Raw genomic sequence first — 18,300 nt, forward strand, 5'->3', positions numbered from 1 at the left:
AATGCACATACATATACAAGCCACGTACACTGTAAACCATTTAACAAATTTTTCATATAACATATTTCATAAACCTTTGTGTTTGTGTAGGAATTTATTTTGGTAGGTGATGTGGTGGGTTGAAGAGAATGGATGGCCATAATTTATAAAGTAGAGATGAAAAAGAGGTTATCTAAAGGGAAAACAAAAGAGTAGTTAGTTGATTGGACCCATAACATATGTATTTAATTAAATAAATTATAGAATCTTTAAAACCTAAGAAACTAATTAAATCTTAATATTATGATGATTTGTAATTAATTTAATTTAATTTAACACTAATTGAATGAGACTTTGAGATAAATCAAATAAATAAAATGATTAAACTAAAATTAGAATGATCAAACATTAGAGGGATAAAAAGAGAAATCAAAAGTTTTCTCATTCCAATCCTCTTTTATATATATGTAGTAGAGGTATAAATTAGACAATAGCAATAGATATTTGCCCAATTAAAATATACATAATAAAAGTACATGTTTTTTCTTCACCTTTACATCTCTGTATTCACCCTTCTCAAACTCTGTATTGATGTTCCCTTGACCATAACCCACTATTAGAAATAAATATCTTTATATTAGAACTAAAACATATATGAGAACCAATAATGATCTAGATGGTTTGGAGGTTCCAATATGGCTCTCACTATTTTGAGTTCGATTCCTAGTCGCCTCATTATTAAAAAAAGAAGCAAAACATATATTTTATATGAGTGTATATGTACATATGATAAGTAATTTATACATGGAGAAATTATTTTGGACTCAAAACCATGACAAACTTTATGAGATAGCAGACTTATCTCTTTTGTAACATCCAAAATACCATATTAGCCTAAAAAGTGACACTCATTTACTAGTTTAGCTTGCACCAACTTACCAATTTAGCCTAAACAGTAAAGTTGGTAACAATTTAGCCTAAAAATGACAAATGCGATGTCAAATAGTCATTTTCGATGTTGGAGACAATTTTTAAGCGAAAAACAAACTACTTTGTGCATGCATACCACTCACTCTCTCATATTTTCAGATTTATCTCCTAAAGTTCTGATACGGGTGTATCTTCTCTGCTTCTGGAACTTAGCGATCCTCATGGGAGATTGAGTATAGATAATTCTCATGTTAGTTTGAGAATAGAAGCGTGGACGGAATCGTTGATAACGGTGAAAACGGTGAAAATCAGGAAATTGGTGAAAATCAGGAAGCTGGCGAAGCAGCTCTGGTCAGTCGACTGATGGGCTAGAATCAGTCGACCGATGAAGCACTATCGGTTGACCGATTAGTCATCATTAGTCGACCGATAAACTTATACACTACATGGTCAAAAAAACAGGTTTTGTACAGTCGACTGATGAATCACTATAGGTCAACTGATGAGCAAGCATCAGTCAACCAATAGCGGGTTTCCTGGACCGATCTGGATTCTTGTTTTGGGAGAATCCTATTTGGGTTTGTCTTGGATATTTATTTTACAACTTTACCACCCACGTTGTTTAACATACAAATAGAGCTTGTTTAGGGTTTCCAAATATCAGATCAGAGTTTAGAGAGGATAGAGAGGTTGTTCTTTATTCTAGAGAGATTGTGAGGAAGAGATTTGTAATATTTTATTCTTTATAATCTAGAAAAGGTATTTTTCTTCGCCAAATTGAATTGTTCATGTGTTTTGCTATTTTCTTCACAAAATATACCTTTGATAATTCCGCGATCAAAGGTGCTCGCACGGAGGCTCGTATCAAGTTGGTATCAAAGTGAATCAGATCCTGAGAGGGGGTATCTTGTGTATAGTCCTTCTCGATTGCAACACAAGAAGCTAGGCGAGATTCTTGTTTTTTAGAAGAAGTTTAGAAATCAAGGAAGAAGAAGATGGCGGATAGCGACAATTCATCAAGGCTTTATGCGATGGAGAAACAGATCGAGACAATCAGTTCGACTCTCACGAAGCTCGTCGATCTCATCCATGGAGGCGATAAGAAGATTGATTCTTTGACGGGGCCAAAGAGGAAACCTATAGAATCTGATGGAGAGAAGGATTTCAGACTCCGACGAGGAGGTTGAAGCTGTCAAGACTGTTCCATATCAAGGGGAAAAGGGTTCTTAACAGAATTCAAAAATTGATTTTAAAGTGGAGATTCATGTTTATGATGAGAGTGTCAACATTGAGAGGCTTGACGATTGGATCGATTGTATGGAGAACTATTTTACTCTTTATGCTTATTCGTCTAAGGAAAAGATCATTTTCACGATACTAAAGCTTTTCCGGCATGCTTTTACATGGTGGAAATCCTACTACTAGCAGGAGAAGAAATCTGTGTCATGGAGCAGGTTCAAGGAGCTACTGAGGAAGCAGTTCTAGTTGGTGGGATTCCTTGAAGAGTGTTTGTATAAGTGGTATGGCTTGCATCAACAATTCAATCAAACCATTCAAGAGTACACTACAAAGTTTCAACAGCAGGCTATGGTCCTCAACATTGCGATGGAGGATTATCCTATTTTTATGAAGTATATGATGGGTTTGAATGAATACATCTAGAAGGAGATGAAGTTATTCACGGTTGAGTCGATTGCTGAAGCGAGCGTAAAGGCTATTTCCATTGAAGGCAAGCAGAAGAAGAGCAACGAGACAAAGGGAGATGCCAAGAAAACTGGAGGCAAGTCTAGCGGCACCCAACCCAAGAAGGAGCAGAAGAAGGGCAATCTCGGGACACATTGCTAATCGGTGCGGCTGGGAGAAGTATCCTCATCTCAGACCGAATGGTTTAAAGAAGGAGGAGGAGAAAAAGGCATACGTGATAGCTCAAGGCCCGAAAGAAGTTCCAGGGATGGCAGAGCCCAACAGTAGTCTCAACCATATGGTAGGGAAGCAGGCCATGAAAGAGGACAAAGATCCTAGAGAGTAGCTCTTTGTTCTCAAGTTGCAAGTAAAGACCAGCTTGGTAGATGCCATAGTTGATCCAGGTAGCCAGAAGAACGTGATATCTGAGGTCTTGGTTTAGAAACTGGGTCTGAAGACGATCAAGCATCCAAAGCCCTATCCACAGAAGGAGGCGGGATAGAGTGTAGTCGATCAATACACGTTCAGATTTGCACTCCATGAGTCATAAATTAATGAGGTCACCTGCGATGTTGTTCTAGTGGATGTTTGTTAGGTTATACTAGGCAATCCTTATTTGTGGGATAGGTACGCAGTGTATAATAGGTAGGCCCAGAAGTATACGTTCACCAAGGACGACGAGCAGTTCATATTTCGTTCGGTGTCTCTTCCGTAGGAGACAAGCTTGGTGATGTTGACTTGGGCAAAGAGGCTAGTAAATGCAAGAAAAATGTTTGTTTTATTATTCATTAGGCCTTACGAGGAGCAAGTGAGTAGAGTATACTTAACTACCTTGAGTAAGCTTCAAGAGGGAGATCTTGACAGGTTAAAGGCCAAGTATGCAGACTTATTTTCAGAGATCACTGGACTACCACCGAGATGAAGTGTGGAACACGAGATTATGTTGACGGGAGAGAGTTCTTTGCTGAATATAGGTCTTTACCTTATGTATGTACATGAGTCCGAGGTGATAAAAAGGCAAGTGCAGGAGCTTTTGGAGAAGGAAGTGATAGTGCCGAGTTATTCGCCTTGTGAGTCGCCAGTGTTGTTAGTTCCCAAGAAGGATGGAGGCTGGCGCATGTGTGTGGATTACTGGGCTCTCAACAAGATAACGATCAAGAATCGTTACCCACTATCACAGATCGATGATCTTATGGACACCAGGTTAAAGAAGTGCACGGTCCTTCATCCACAAATAGACAAACAAATAGAAGTAGTCAATCGGACTATGGTTCACATATTGCGGGGATATAATTCTAGGCATCCTAAGACTTGGAATGAGAGCTTACTATATCTTCAGTTCGCGTTCAACATGGCTATTCACGGATCTTCGGGAAAGTCACCGTTTGAAACTTATTATGAGTACCTACTTTCAAGTCCGTTCGATCTAGTATTTTCTAGTGAAACTACCACCGACGGTAAAGAAGGGAGCGAAAGACAGAAGGCTCAGTGATTTTTGGATAAGATTGTGCAGATTCACGCCGCCGTTGAAGCACAATTGAAATGTTACAAGCAAAATACAAGGCGAAACATGATCAACATCGAGTTCTTTGTAATTTTGGCAAAGGTGACATGGTGTGGCTAAAGTTAGGTAAGGAGTGACAAAAGGGAGAAGGGAAAAAGATAAAGCCTATACGATATGGTCCGTTTCGGATTATTGATCAGATCAGTAACAACACCTTCAAGATGGATTTGCCACCTTACTTAGGCATGTATTCAGTGATCAATACCGAGTACTTGAAGTTATTTGAGCCTTCATTGTTGGACGATGAGGATGAACACAAAGTAATCTTGTCACATGTTAAAGATTGTGGTTTGATAGGGAAGAATTACTAAAAGAGGATTGAATTTTAGAGCAGAAGGTGACTACGACTAGACGGGGTTTGAAGGAGTCGTTTCTGGTTGGACATCAAGGTCTGGTTCTAAGCAAGGCTAAGTGGTTCAACAAAGAAGAAGGAGCTCGAGAGTTTCCTCTGCTGAAGTTCTAACTTGAACGGGACCTCAAGTTCCTGAAGGGGGAGCCATGATACAAGTGTATCTTCTCTACTTTGAGAACTTAATGATCCTCATGGGAGATTTAGGATAGATAATTCTCATGGTAGCTTGAGAATAGAAGCGTGGGCAGATTCGTTGATAATGGTAAAAATGGTGAAAATCAAGAAATTGGAGAAAATCAGGAAGCAGGTGAAGCAGCTCTGGGCAGTCGACTGTTGGGTTAGAATCAGTCGACGAGAAGCACTATCGGTTGACCGATTAGTCATCATCAGTCGACCGATAAACTGATATACTATAGGGTCAGAAAAACAGGATCTGAACAGTCGACTGATGGACTAGCATCAGTCAACTGATGAATCACTATCGGTCGACTGATGAGCAACTATCAGTCGATCGATAGCGGGTTTCGAGGGCTGATCTGGATTCCTGTTTTGGATGAATCCAATTTGGGTTTGCCTTAGATATTTACCACTTTGCTACCCACGTTGTTTAACATACAAATAGAGGTTGTTTAGGGTTTCCAAACAACAGATTAGAGTTTAGAAAAGATATTGAGGTTGTTCTTTATTCTAGAGAGATTGTGAGGAAGAGATTTATAATTTTTTATTCTTCACAATCTAGAGAAGGTATTTTCCTTTGCCAAATTGAATTGTTTGTTGTTTTGTTATTTTCTTCACAAAATATACCTTTGATAATTCTGCGATCAAAGGTGCTTGTACGGCGACTCGTATTATGTTCTAAATATGTAATAAAAGAAACCCCTTTCTCTTCCCCTCCTTCCCACTATCTTCTCCCTCCTCCTTCCCACTATCACCTATATCATTTTCTCATCCTGATCCCCAACCTCCTCTCCTTTCTCTCATTCTCTTTCTCCCTCCTTTTTCATATCCTTCATATTACTTCTAATTTTCCCTCTTTCTTCAAACCTACCTCTTCTTAACTTCTTTCCCTTCTTTGTCCTCTTTCTCCTTCTTTCTCTCTCCCATTTCCTTCACTCCCTTCTAATGCTTCAAGTAGAATGTTTAATGTCGAGTCTGAGAAAGAAAAAAGAGATAGAGATTGAGTTTTTGATGATTGGAGGGTGAAGTGGGAAAGGGTAGAGCAAGGAAGGAGAGGGAGAAGGAGTGAGAGAGACGAAGCGGAGAAGGAGGTTGTGTATTTGATAGAATGCTTGATGTTAGGTCTAAGAGAGGAAGAGGAGGGGTTTGTATTTTTTAATGATTAAAGGGTGAAGAAGGAGTGGGCGGAGCAAAGAGGGAGAGGAAGTGAGGTTGGGGGGAGGTTGGGGATAGGAATGGGGAGAGAATGAAGGAGATGGTGGAAAGGAGAAGGTAAGAATGAATTTGGGAAAGGATCGAGAAGGAATGAATGAGAGGAAGAAAAGTTGGGGATCGGAGGAGAAGAGAATTGATAAGATGGTGGGAAGGAGGAAGGAAGAGATGGTGGGAAGGGAGGGTTTTTTATTACAGATTTCAGAAAATTTTTTGAGGGGTTAATCCGAAAAATATGGGAGAGTGAGGGGCCTATATGCAAAAATCACTTAATTTTTAGCTTAAAAATTATCTCCGGCATCGGAAATGCCCATTTGTCATCGTATTTGTCACCTTTTAGGCTCAACTGTCGCCGACGTCACTTTTTAAGCCAAACTGGTAAAAGTGTGTCATTTTTAGGCTAATATGGTATTTTAGCCCTTACGTAACCATTGTGTTTTCTTAGAAACTTTAAAAAAAGAGACATCAATTTCCCTCAGATTCTATATCTTTTTCTTTGGAAATTCAATCATAATTTCAACTAGTGTTAATAATCTGCTGAATGTAAAAACAAAAAACCCCCCCGCAAAGAAATCTATCTAGACAATTCAAGCATTAATATAGCTCCGTGATTGTTCATGATATACTATATTAACTTGCTAAGTTCACAATTTATAACAATCCGTTCCAAATATTTACATACATCTGCTATTTGGTTCATGTATATATATATATATCAGCACTTCTGGAGATCAAGTGAACATATTTAATGACGGCAAAACATAAAGAACCAACCAATTCCAATGTCTCAATCATAGTTCTAGGTTCTTTCCGTAATCATAATTAACTATTACTCTTTCTAGGTTTTATCTCAACCTCTCGTCTTAATTGGGCCAACACAAGTGCCCTTTATATCCGACCAAAAAAAACCTAGTCACGCCACGTTATGAGCTCATACACACTTTCACATACATTAGGTCGCTAAAACATTAGTATCATCAGGACCTCGTCACAAATTAAGATGGGATATAAAGAGCAAATAAACAAGAAGAAAAGCAAAGCACAAAGCCTAACGTATGGCTCACCATTGCACTTAAACTTACTAGTGCCCATTTATTTGAGCAGTAATGAGGAGGACTGGAGGAGGACCACAATCATTTAAATTTCCGACCAAACTTAGGACGACCAAACGATATTTTTCCAGCATGCACTTAGGGAGAATATCTCTGTTCACTGACCCAAGCTTGCATCAAATGAACCGAGAACGGCACTGAGATAAGCCATTGCTTTTGCGATCGTGCTTCGGTCACTTTGTTTTGTTGCAGAGTGCTTTAAGGATAAGAGGGACCCAAGCTAGCTAGGATGGCATGATTCTGGCCCGGGATCTCTTTTTTATTTTATTTTATTTTATTTTATTTTTTCGGTAGGTCAGTTCACCCTTTTGCCGTATGATATCTAAATTTCACTTTAGCCCTCTTTAACCACCCAAACAGTTTTAGGGACCCATGGCTGTTTAGCGTCGGCAATAATATAACCGCAAAGTGAACATTTCCGTTGTCACTGACGCAGGATCATGATTGTTTCTACCATTTGCTGCATATATAAATTTAATACATTTGAAATCAGATCAGAAAAATAATAAATTTAAATTGAGAACTGACACAAATACGTCCATCTATACTACTACATAAAAAACATTGTGAGGATAGACAAATGTGAAGGAATGGATCTTTATTCTTTCAATTGGTTAAAGAATGAACGGTCAATTTAGTAAAAGGTATGAGCAATTTGGTCATTTGTTTATTGATGTGGGTTCTCTCTCCCCCTTTTCTCTCTCCCCCCTTTCTCTCTCTAAGAGGTACCATTACCTCAATTCTTCGATCCCATTCTGGAATTTAAAATTTCATGCACAAAATCAAATAATTGAAGAGAGAAAAAATGCAACACAATGTAAACTAGATAGTGATATTTTAAAAAGTATTATTCAATATGTTAATAATGTATAATTAAAAATATATTGAAAGAACTAAAAAATGATTTTTTCATATTTATGTTAATAAAATTTTAAAGATTGAATGAATTTTCTTTTGTATAATGATTTTCTTTCCTTCAATCTAAAATTATATATGCTTATAATACAACCGAGAAACTAAAATTTAAATTCAGAAAACAAATAAAAATAAATAATTTTTTATAGCTCAATAAAACTATTACATTAATTTATAGCTCAATTTGATTCCTCTTATTATGACAAAGAATGCAATAAATTTTTTAGATTCATGAAAAATATACATCTTTTTTAAAAAAATCTCACTATTTTGGTCGAGTGCATTATACGCGTGCATATTTTACTATAAATCCTATAAATACACATTAAATAACCATAACATATAATTTAAAAAACAAAGTTAATATATAGGATAGAGAATTGCCTAATTTATTAGAAATTTAATGTTACTTTCATGTACATTTGCACGTGTCAATATACTAGTAGTATATTAAAAACATTGTGAGAGAATGGATTTTTTGAAACAAAGGTGAAAAATGTCCTTCATTCCACTAAAGACAGGGGAAAATTGTCATTTCATTTGAATATTAAATGTTTTATACTTCCCAATATGCTATCTCTTTCACACACACAATTAGTTCTACACACTTCACACATTCACAACTAATAAACTATTAGAAATTTAAAAAACAATAAATAGCCATAAATACAAAGACAACTTTAAGCATTTTGCAAGAGACACAAAACTTATTGAATTATACGCATAAACCTTTCAAATACAAATTAAGAATAAAAAAATCAATGCGGTTATAATTATCAAAAGTGCAAATCATAGATTTTCGAGGGAAAATTTTTCATATGAAATTCAACTTTAAGATTATTCTTTAATCATTTTATATACAGTCTTAAAATGGGAATGCAATGGTATTGAGTTATTTGTGCAACATAAGCTCTCAAGTACAAATACAATTTTTAAAAGTAGGTATCTTAGATTTCAATGGGAACTTTTGTAAATTAGGAATTTTAGAAATATAAAATAATAGATTTGAAACAATATCAAACAACATAGTTTAAATTGGAAATCTTACTTATGACTAACTATTTTTCCTAATATGAGTTTTATAAAGATGAGATTTAGTATCTAGCACGTGCATTTGAGCGTGCTAAGCTGCTAGTTACTATTTAAATTTAATTTGTAATCCAGCAATAAGCTCCTTTCACAAAGCGGATTCGGATGTGCTCCTCCCTAGGTCTAGGTCAATGTAGTTCCTAATAGAATGGTTAGTTGGAAGGCTAAGGCTCCTAATTGAATGGTTTGTTGGAGGTCTAAGGCATGTTTGGCAACCTTATAAAACTGGGCCAGGCTTGAATACGGTCCAGTTTAATTTAAGGTGTTTTCTGATTGGCAAAAACTAGGTCAGAAATGAACTAGTTTTTATAGTCAATTTTAAAGGCTTTAACCGATTTTAGTTGTGGACTAACTAGGGGAGAGCCGATCCTTCTGATCCACACCTAAATTGGTCCTCAAAAGAAGTAGGTCTAAAACCAAATGTGGTCCGTTTTCCCAAAGTTGTCAAACACGCCCTTAAAACTCTCACCACGGAAATCTTTTTCTACAGTTTGACCAGGACTGCTTTGCATAACATGAAGCATGAAAATTGGCAGCTTGATTGTCCTCCAAACATTGTCTTTTTCTTCATTTCCTTTTCTTCTTTTGGGTAACTCGATCTTTAGGGGGGCAAAAAAGGATGTCGAAGAATATTACATGAGCTAGCGGAGACTAAAATATTTGCTTTCAGATAATGAGCCTAGAAGATTTTGCTTTGCCTGGTGAGCTCTCTCCCCTGTTCGTGGAACCCCAGCTGCTAATTCGGTTAGCCTAGCTCCTGTATCTCAGTTTAGCGGGATTCAACACGTTGGAGCTCCCCATACATAGTCTCGACTCTCTACAGTATACTGCTTACAGTTTTATATAATCTAAAAACAAACAAAATGATCGTTACTGAAAAGTACAAAATTCAAAATCGATTTGAATTTGGGGTTGATGCTAAAATTTTTCACCGTTCTTGTTGGGATCCGCATCGAGGAACCAAACCAAACGCCGTTCGAGAAGACAAAACCAACCAATCAATGCACAAACACAAAACACGAATTTTAACGTGGTTCGGCAATTGCCTACGTCCACGGGGCAAGAAGAGGATGAAGTTTTTCACTAATAGAGAATAAGAGTACAAATTGAGATTACAAATCACTCGAAGGAACAAACTAATCTCACCACAAAGCTCTTAATCTCTCCAAATAAACCATAAACAAATAGCTCAGAAAATACCTCTTTTCTGTGCTCCAAATATCCAAACTCAAAACCTTAAGAAACCCTAGAACGTGTATTGGTATTTATACCAAACACCAAAACCCAATAAGAATAGGAAATTCAAACTGGGCCTGACCCGTTACGCGGTCGACCGCCACGGTCGACCGCGCTAAACGACAGAACCTGAAAAATGCTTACAGGGTCTGGCAGTCGACCGCAACAAACGACAGAGCCCAAAAATCGACTACAGGGTCTCGCGGTCGACCGCGCCAAATCCAGACACAATCCATGAGCCTGTGCACGTTCGCGGTCGACCGCGCAGCTCCCAAACTGACTCCTGCGTCCCAAAACCTATTCTTCGCCAAATTTCTTCGGGGTTTCTTCAATTCCCCACCTCGGTGAAGTTTTTCCAAAACTGAGCCGACACCAACCAAATCAAATGCCCCACTTGTTGCGTCCAGTACGAAGTAAAACAATTCACGACAACGGACTCAATCCACAACAAGTCGAGACCCAAACGGGAGTGCAAACACTCTCCCAAACATCAGTATATACTCACCAAATTGGCTGTATGAAAACTGACTGCCTATGTATCCTCTTGCCCAAGGAATCAAGCCTTTACGTAGTTCAACCTAACGGTCTCCAAAGACCCTCAAACAAATAGAAAAGTCTACAACTCTTCCCCAATATCACCAACTCATCTGCAACTGATAGTGCTCTCAATGGCTCCAAACTGAAACGTATCAAACACCTCCATCTGAGGTGAACCAATGGTCGTATCCAAATCAAGTCCATCAGCTGCAATCGAATCCGACACATCTTCTGCATCCAAAACCAAATGATCCCCAATCTATGTCACCTCAGCTGGAATCCCAAACAATGCAGTATGATCTGGAGTATGTGGAGTAATCTCCACCCAACGTGAAGAAGCATCACTCTCCACCTGCTACGATATCCAAACGACCTGATCAACACTCTCTACCCGGCGAGAGTCAAAAGTAACATACCTGCTCAGAACAAAATCAGAAGCTCCCAAACGATAATCAACCGAGCCTCTGAATCCTAAATGTACAATCGGATCAAATCTCACATCCTCGATGTGACCAAATGCTCGGTAATCAAATATCCGACGCCAACCAAAATCTGAAGCAGCTCCACCAGATCCAATAACTCCTAATGCCGAAGTCGGCGACCTATGACTAAGATGATCCAAATATGTCGAAGTTCAAAAACCTAAACCAATACTCGACAACCAACACCGATCCTCCTCCAGAAAGAAACGACCCATCTGAAATGTCATCTCATCTCGCCGCCCCAATTTCTCCATATCAATGAAGTGTCTCAAACTACCATGAGCTCGGCACAAATGCAAGAAAAAACCCCTATCAAAGCTTGAACGATGGATTACCTTTCTGCCACTACACTTCTTCCAATTGTTGTTGACTTTTAGGACTTTACACCAACGGGAAGTGGTCATGACCCAATAATACCTAGAACAATCACCAACTATGGAAACAAAATACTGATTACCTCCCAATGATGCCTCGTTGGAAGGCCCCCAAATACCTGACTGAACACCTCCTAAAAGACCCCTCGATCGATGGATAGAAGTGTCAAACTCCACCTCGGTCTTCTCGCTCATCCTAATGTGCTCAAAGGACTTCCATCTGTAGGTCAACGCACTCCTTAGCAAACTATGCACAGCGTCACCAATCAAGTACCTCAGCATCAAACAACGCCACAGTCTAACCAAATCCAATGAAGTCATCAGCGCTTTATCAATCATCGTGCTCCCAAGCAAATAATATAAATTAATCCTTCTCACGCCCTTCATCATAATCATGGAACCAAATATGACCTTCAAACGTGCATCTGCCAAGGTCACCCTATAGCCTGCTGCCTCCAAAACTCCAAGTGAAATAATATTCTTCTTCAATTGAGGAACGAACCTTACTTCAACCAACTCCCGAATCACCCCGTCACTCATCCGAATACGAACAGACTCATTCGAATACGAACAGTAGCGATACCGTCAATAGGGTATTTGTGATCATTACCTATGAGCACAACATCCCCTCTTTTCAACTCCTAAAAGCTGGAGAACCAATCCCTCCTAGGGCAAATATGATATGAGGCACCCGAATCCAACATCCATTCAGTGGCGTCGGCAACACAAACTAACGGAAGTGCTGGACATGAATAGCCCGAAGAATCTGAATCTGAGATATTGCCACTAGCTTTGACAACATTCACCTCTGAAGCTTCAATAGCTTTCCCCTTATTCTTCCTGGCTTGTTCATTCAATTTTGGGCATTCAGCTTTCCAATGTTCATCTTCTCTACAAAAGGCACACTGATTCCTACGAACTCCAAGATGTGCCCCCTAGACTGTGACCTTCTACCTCGGTTTAGACTCTTAGCTCTTGCAACCAATGCCCCCGCTACCGGCTCAATAGAAATCTCATTGTCCTTCTTTCTAAGTTGATAGTTCACAAGTACAGCGGTGACCTCACTATATGAAAGAGATGCATTCTCATTAATAAGAATAAGAACAAAGGTCTCATATTCCTCGTCGGGCAATGAACTCAACAACAATAACGCATTGTACTCATCTTCAACCATAACATCTACATTCGTCAAATCTGCAAGAAGCTTCGTGTAGTGGTTCATGTGATCACCAATGGATGTCCCCTTCTTCAATTGGAAGCGATAAAGCCTCCTCTTTAAATACAATCTATTTTCGATGCTCTTCGTCGAATACTTGCTCTCTAGGACCTCCCAAATCTTCTTCGCTGAAGTCTCATTCATCACATCATAATTTAGATCTTGAGTGAGACAAGTCCTAATCACACAACACGCTATACGATTCATCTTTTTCCAAACATTCTCATCAATATCGTCCGGTTCCCCGTCCAATCTAAACGTATCTTTCAAATTCTGCGCATTGAGCGCATCCAAGACTTCGCAACGCCAAAGTCCAAAATTATTAGTGTCATTGAACTTCTCCACGTTAATCTTCATTGAGTGAATATTCAAACTTTGGACAGTCTTCACGCCTGAAGAACCACCCTCAACACCTTCTTTCCCGGCCATAATCCTCAACACACCAGCAAACAATTGCGAAAACAAACAAGAAATCGATCCAAACTTGAAAAAGATAGAGTCTTTACCAAAAAGATCCTACCTTTATCACTAACTGAAACCCCAGACGAGCTTCCAAATCGATCTACTCTTCCAAATAACCCAAGCGTAGCCCGAGCTCTGATACTAATTGTTGGGATCTGCGTCGAGGAACCAAACCAAACGCCGTTCGAGAAGGCAAAATCAACCAATCAATGCACAAACATAATACACCAATTTTAACGTGGTTCGACAATTGCCTACGTCCACGGGGCAAGAAGGTGATGAGGTTTTTCACTAATAGAGAATAAGAGTACAAATTGAGATTATAAATCACTCGAAGGAATAAACTAATCTCACCACAAAGCTCTTAATCTCTCAAAAAAAACCCTAAACAAATAGCTCAGAAAATACCTCTTTTATGTACTTCAAATATCCCTAACTCAAGCCTTAAGAAACCCTAGAATGTGTATTGGTATTTATACCAAACACCAAAACCCAATAAGAGCAGGAAACTCAAACTGGGCCTGACCCATTACGCGGTCGACCGCCACGATCGACCGTGCCAAACGACAGAACCTGAAAAGTGCTTACAGGGTCTGGCGGTCGACCGCGACAAACGACAGAGCTCAAAAATTGACTACAGGGTCTCGCGATCGACCGCGGCGGTCGACAGCGCCAAATCCAGACACAATACATGTGCCTGTGCACGTTCGCGGTCGACCGGCCTTGCACCGTGGTCGACCGCGTAGTCCCCAAACTGACTCCTACGTTCCAAAACCTATTCTTCGCCAAATTTCTTCGCGGTTTCTTCAGTTCTCAACAAGATACGTACTATCCATGTCCATATTTACTAAAGAATACTCGACGTTGTTCCTTACTTTTGTTGCTGCCGAATTTTTTGAGAATCTCCTTACAGCACTATACTTTCTTTCCTCTCTAAGAATATTTTTCATCATGTAGCACTATATATCTAGAATGGTTTGAGAAATATATCTGGGCTTCTACTATGTCACCGTATCCTACCGATACGATTTGGAACAGGATGAATGCCTCCTTGATTTCAAGCTCTGAGATTTCCTTAATAGCCGACTGTACGTAAAATTAATTTCATTTTATGCTTTCCTGCTTTTGATTGTTTCCATTCTTGACTATGAGTTAAATTCCAAATATCTTGCAGTGGTTTGTCTAATTCCTTGGCTGTTACTCTCAGCTAGCCCTCCATGCTTGCCGTGAGTTTTGATAAAAGAATTAAGCTTTGGTTTGCCGCCGATTTGGATATCCATTTTGTAAGGAAATTTTCTGATTTTAATTCTGTATAAATCCTCCTTGTAGATAGTCAGGCTATGGTAATTTGCTTATACCAGCGCCCAATTTCACTCATTTGTCTGCATGAGTGGAAAATTAAAGATTTCCATACTTATTGTTGTAGCCTATTCTTTTAAATTTTTACCCCTGAGCAACAGTGACATTAAATCTCAGCTTGAAAGCGGGTGCCTCCATTGGGTTGAAAAAGCTACAGGAGAGTTTTTGTTGGGTTAAAGAGGTAAACACAAACTGGATTGTACCACAGAAATTCTTCTAAGAGTGATTTCTTCAAACACCTTGTGTGCATACACCAAATCACAGATAAATGGAGAAACAGAGGAATCACACAAGACACCATGCCATGAGCAAGCAAGCACAAGAAATAAGAGAAGACATAGGATTTTACGTGGAAACCCTTTCGGGAGAAAACCATGGGAGCACTCGGCACAAATCCACTAGATCAAAAAGAAGTCTTACAAGTACAAGAGATTGGAACTCACAATAGCACACTCTCTCTCACACTCTCTTACAAGCTTCAAGAAGAAGAGAGCAAAAACCTTAGAAGGCTTGGTGAAGAGGCAACTTGGAGACGAAACAATCCAGAGAGACTCCCAGCATAGAAAAGTGTGGCTGACCCTCACATAACAAAAAAAACTTTGCCCCCGTATTTCATACAGAGGTAATATGGGTGAGCTGCTAAATGGGCCGGGCCCAATATTGTCTTCAACAATAACAATCTCCTCCTTGAAGACAATCCTCTTCCTTGATCTCACAAACACTGTGCCGTGCTCCAACCTACTCTTTAGGTAGAGCCCTTAACCAGACCCGCCTTGTCATGACAAGCTTGAAGCTTCAAAGGCGGCAAGGACTTTGTGAACATGTCAGAACCGTTCTCACTTATGTGAACCTTTTCCAACAACAATTCTTACTTCTCGAGCACATCACGTATCCAATGATAACATATCTCAATGTGATGAGACCTGGAGTGAAAGGTGGGATTCTTGCTCAAATGGATTGCACTTTGACTATCACAAAATAACACATACCTTTCTTGCTGAATGCCTAGCTCATGAAAGAACTTCTTCATCCACAATAGTTCTTTGCATGCTTCTGTGATTGCAATGTATTTAGATTCGGTTGTGGAGAGTGCAACACACTTCTATATTCTCGATTGCCAAGAGACCGCACCATTCGTGAAATTAACCAAATAACCGGATGTTGACTTCCTTGAGTTAACATCTCCGGCCCAATCAGCATCAGTGTATGCTTCCAAAACTGGTTCCTTAGCCCCATAACAAAGACAATAACCAGTGGTACCACGAATGTACCTAAGAATCCATTTCACAGCATTCCAATGAGCTTTACCTGGATTAGAAAGAAAACGACTTACAACTCCAACGGCATGAGCAATATCGGGTCTCGTACACACCATTGCATACATCAAGGAACCGACCACACATGCATACGACACCTTCTTCATTTCTTCCTTTTCCTTTTCATCATTCGGACAATCATCAAGTGTTAACTTGAGATGACTTCCAAGCGGAGTAGAACCCGGTTTGCACTTGCTCGTATTGAACCGTTCTAGCACCTTCTCCATATATCTTTCTTGTGACAACCAAAGTTTGCATTTTTTGCGATCTCTAGTGATCTTCATGCCAAGAATTTGCTTTGCGGAACCCAAATCCTTCATTGCAAATTCATTCTCAAGCTTCTCTTTCAAAGCTCCAATCCCATTTACATCATTCCCTACAACCAACATATCATCAACATAAAGTAAAAGAATGATGAAATTACCACTAGAGTACCCTTTCATGAAGACACAATTATCAGAAGTGGTCTTGCTGAAATCGTTGTCACACATAAAAGATTCAAATCTTTTATACCAGTTTTGTGGTGCTTGCTTTAAGCCATAAAGGCTCCTCCTCAATTTGCATACCATGTCCTCTTTACCTTTTTGAACAAACCCCTCGGGTTTCTCCATGTAAATCTCTTCCTCCAAATCACTATGGAGAAATGCGGTTTTTACATAAAGCTGCTCAATCTCCAGATTTAAACTAGCAGCCAATCCGAGTACAACCCGGATAGAGGACATCTTGACCACAGGTGAGAATATCTCCTCAAAGTCAATCCATTTCTTTTGATCAAAACCCTTGACAACTAACCGAGCCTTGTATCTCGGCTTTGAACTTACACCTTCAGATTTCACCCGAAAAACCCACTTGTTTTTAAGCACCTTCTTACCCTTTGGTAACTCTACCAAATCAAAAGTGGCGTTCTCATGCAAGGATTTCATCTCATCTTGCATAGCCTCAATCCACTCACCTTTGTGCTCATGACACAATGCTTCTTCATAGTCTTCGGGTTTACCATTATCTGTAAGCAATACATACTCATTTGAAGAGTATCTTGAATTAGACCTTCGTTTACGATTTGATCTTCTCAACTCTTGTTGAGGTGGGACTTGATTTGGGTGGGAGATATCATTATCAATAGCATTTTTGGATTGCTCTCCTTGGTTTTCGGTTTGATGGTTTTGATTGGTCTTAACTTCTTGGTTACTTAAGATTGGTGTAAGGTCAACATGGAAACTGGAAGAGATTTTTGCATTGTCAAGGTTGCTCAAATTCTCAATAGTTTCTTCTTCAAAGAAAACTACATCTCGACTTCTAACCAACTTCTTCTCAATCGGATCCCACAATCTATAACCGAACTCGCTAGTTTTGTAACCCAAGAAAATACACTCCTTTGTCTTACTATCAAGCTTAGCCCTTTCATCTCTAGGCATGTGCACAAATGCTCTACAACCAAATACCCGCAAGTGTCCATAAGACACATCTTTGCCGGTCCAAACACGCTCGGGAACATCACCATCCAACGCATGTGAAGGTGACAAGTTGATCAAATGGATAGCTGTGTTTAAACCTTCGCCCCAAAACGCCTTTGAAAGCTTGGAATGAGAGAGCATACATCGTATTCTCTCACAAATTGTGCGATTCATCCTTTTAGCTACTCCATTCTGTTGCGGAGTTTTTGGAACCGTTCTTTCAAGCTAATTCCATTACCTTTGCAAAATGTCTCAAATAACCCACGGTACTCACCGCCATTGTTGGATCGATTGCATTTCAATTTCAGACCTGTTTCTCTTTCAACTTCAGCAACGAAGTGCTTGAACACCTCCAAAACCTGATCCTTTGTCTTCAAGGCATAGGCCCACAGTTTTCTGGAATGATCATCCATGAAAGTAACAAAATAAAGAGCTCCTCAAAGTGTCCTATCACCCATAGAACACAGATCGGTATGAACCAAATCCAAAACATTCGATTTCTTTGTGGTAGGACTTCTTTTGAAAGAAATTCTATGTTGCTTACCTGCCAAACAATGAGTACATGATGTCAGAGATGTACCGTCACTTGGCACACAATCTTTTCTAGCCAAAATTTGAAGCCCTTTTTCACTCATGTGACCCAACCGCAAATGCCACAAATCGGTTGAGTTGCCTTCAACCGCATTTACTGCACCATATAATTTGACCCGCATTGTATAAAACGAGCTTGTCTTTTCACTCCGAGTAACAACAAGAGAGCCTTTGGTCAATTTCCACTTACCTTCAGCAAAGTGGCTACGGTACCCTTCATCATCAAGAGCACCAACAGAAATCAGATGAAGCCTCATATC

The sequence above is a fragment of the Asparagus officinalis genome, chromosome 7 (assembly GCF_001876935.1).
Source record: "Asparagus officinalis chromosome 7, Aspof.V1, whole genome shotgun sequence".
Taxonomy (NCBI): Eukaryota; Viridiplantae; Streptophyta; class Magnoliopsida; order Asparagales; family Asparagaceae; genus Asparagus; species Asparagus officinalis.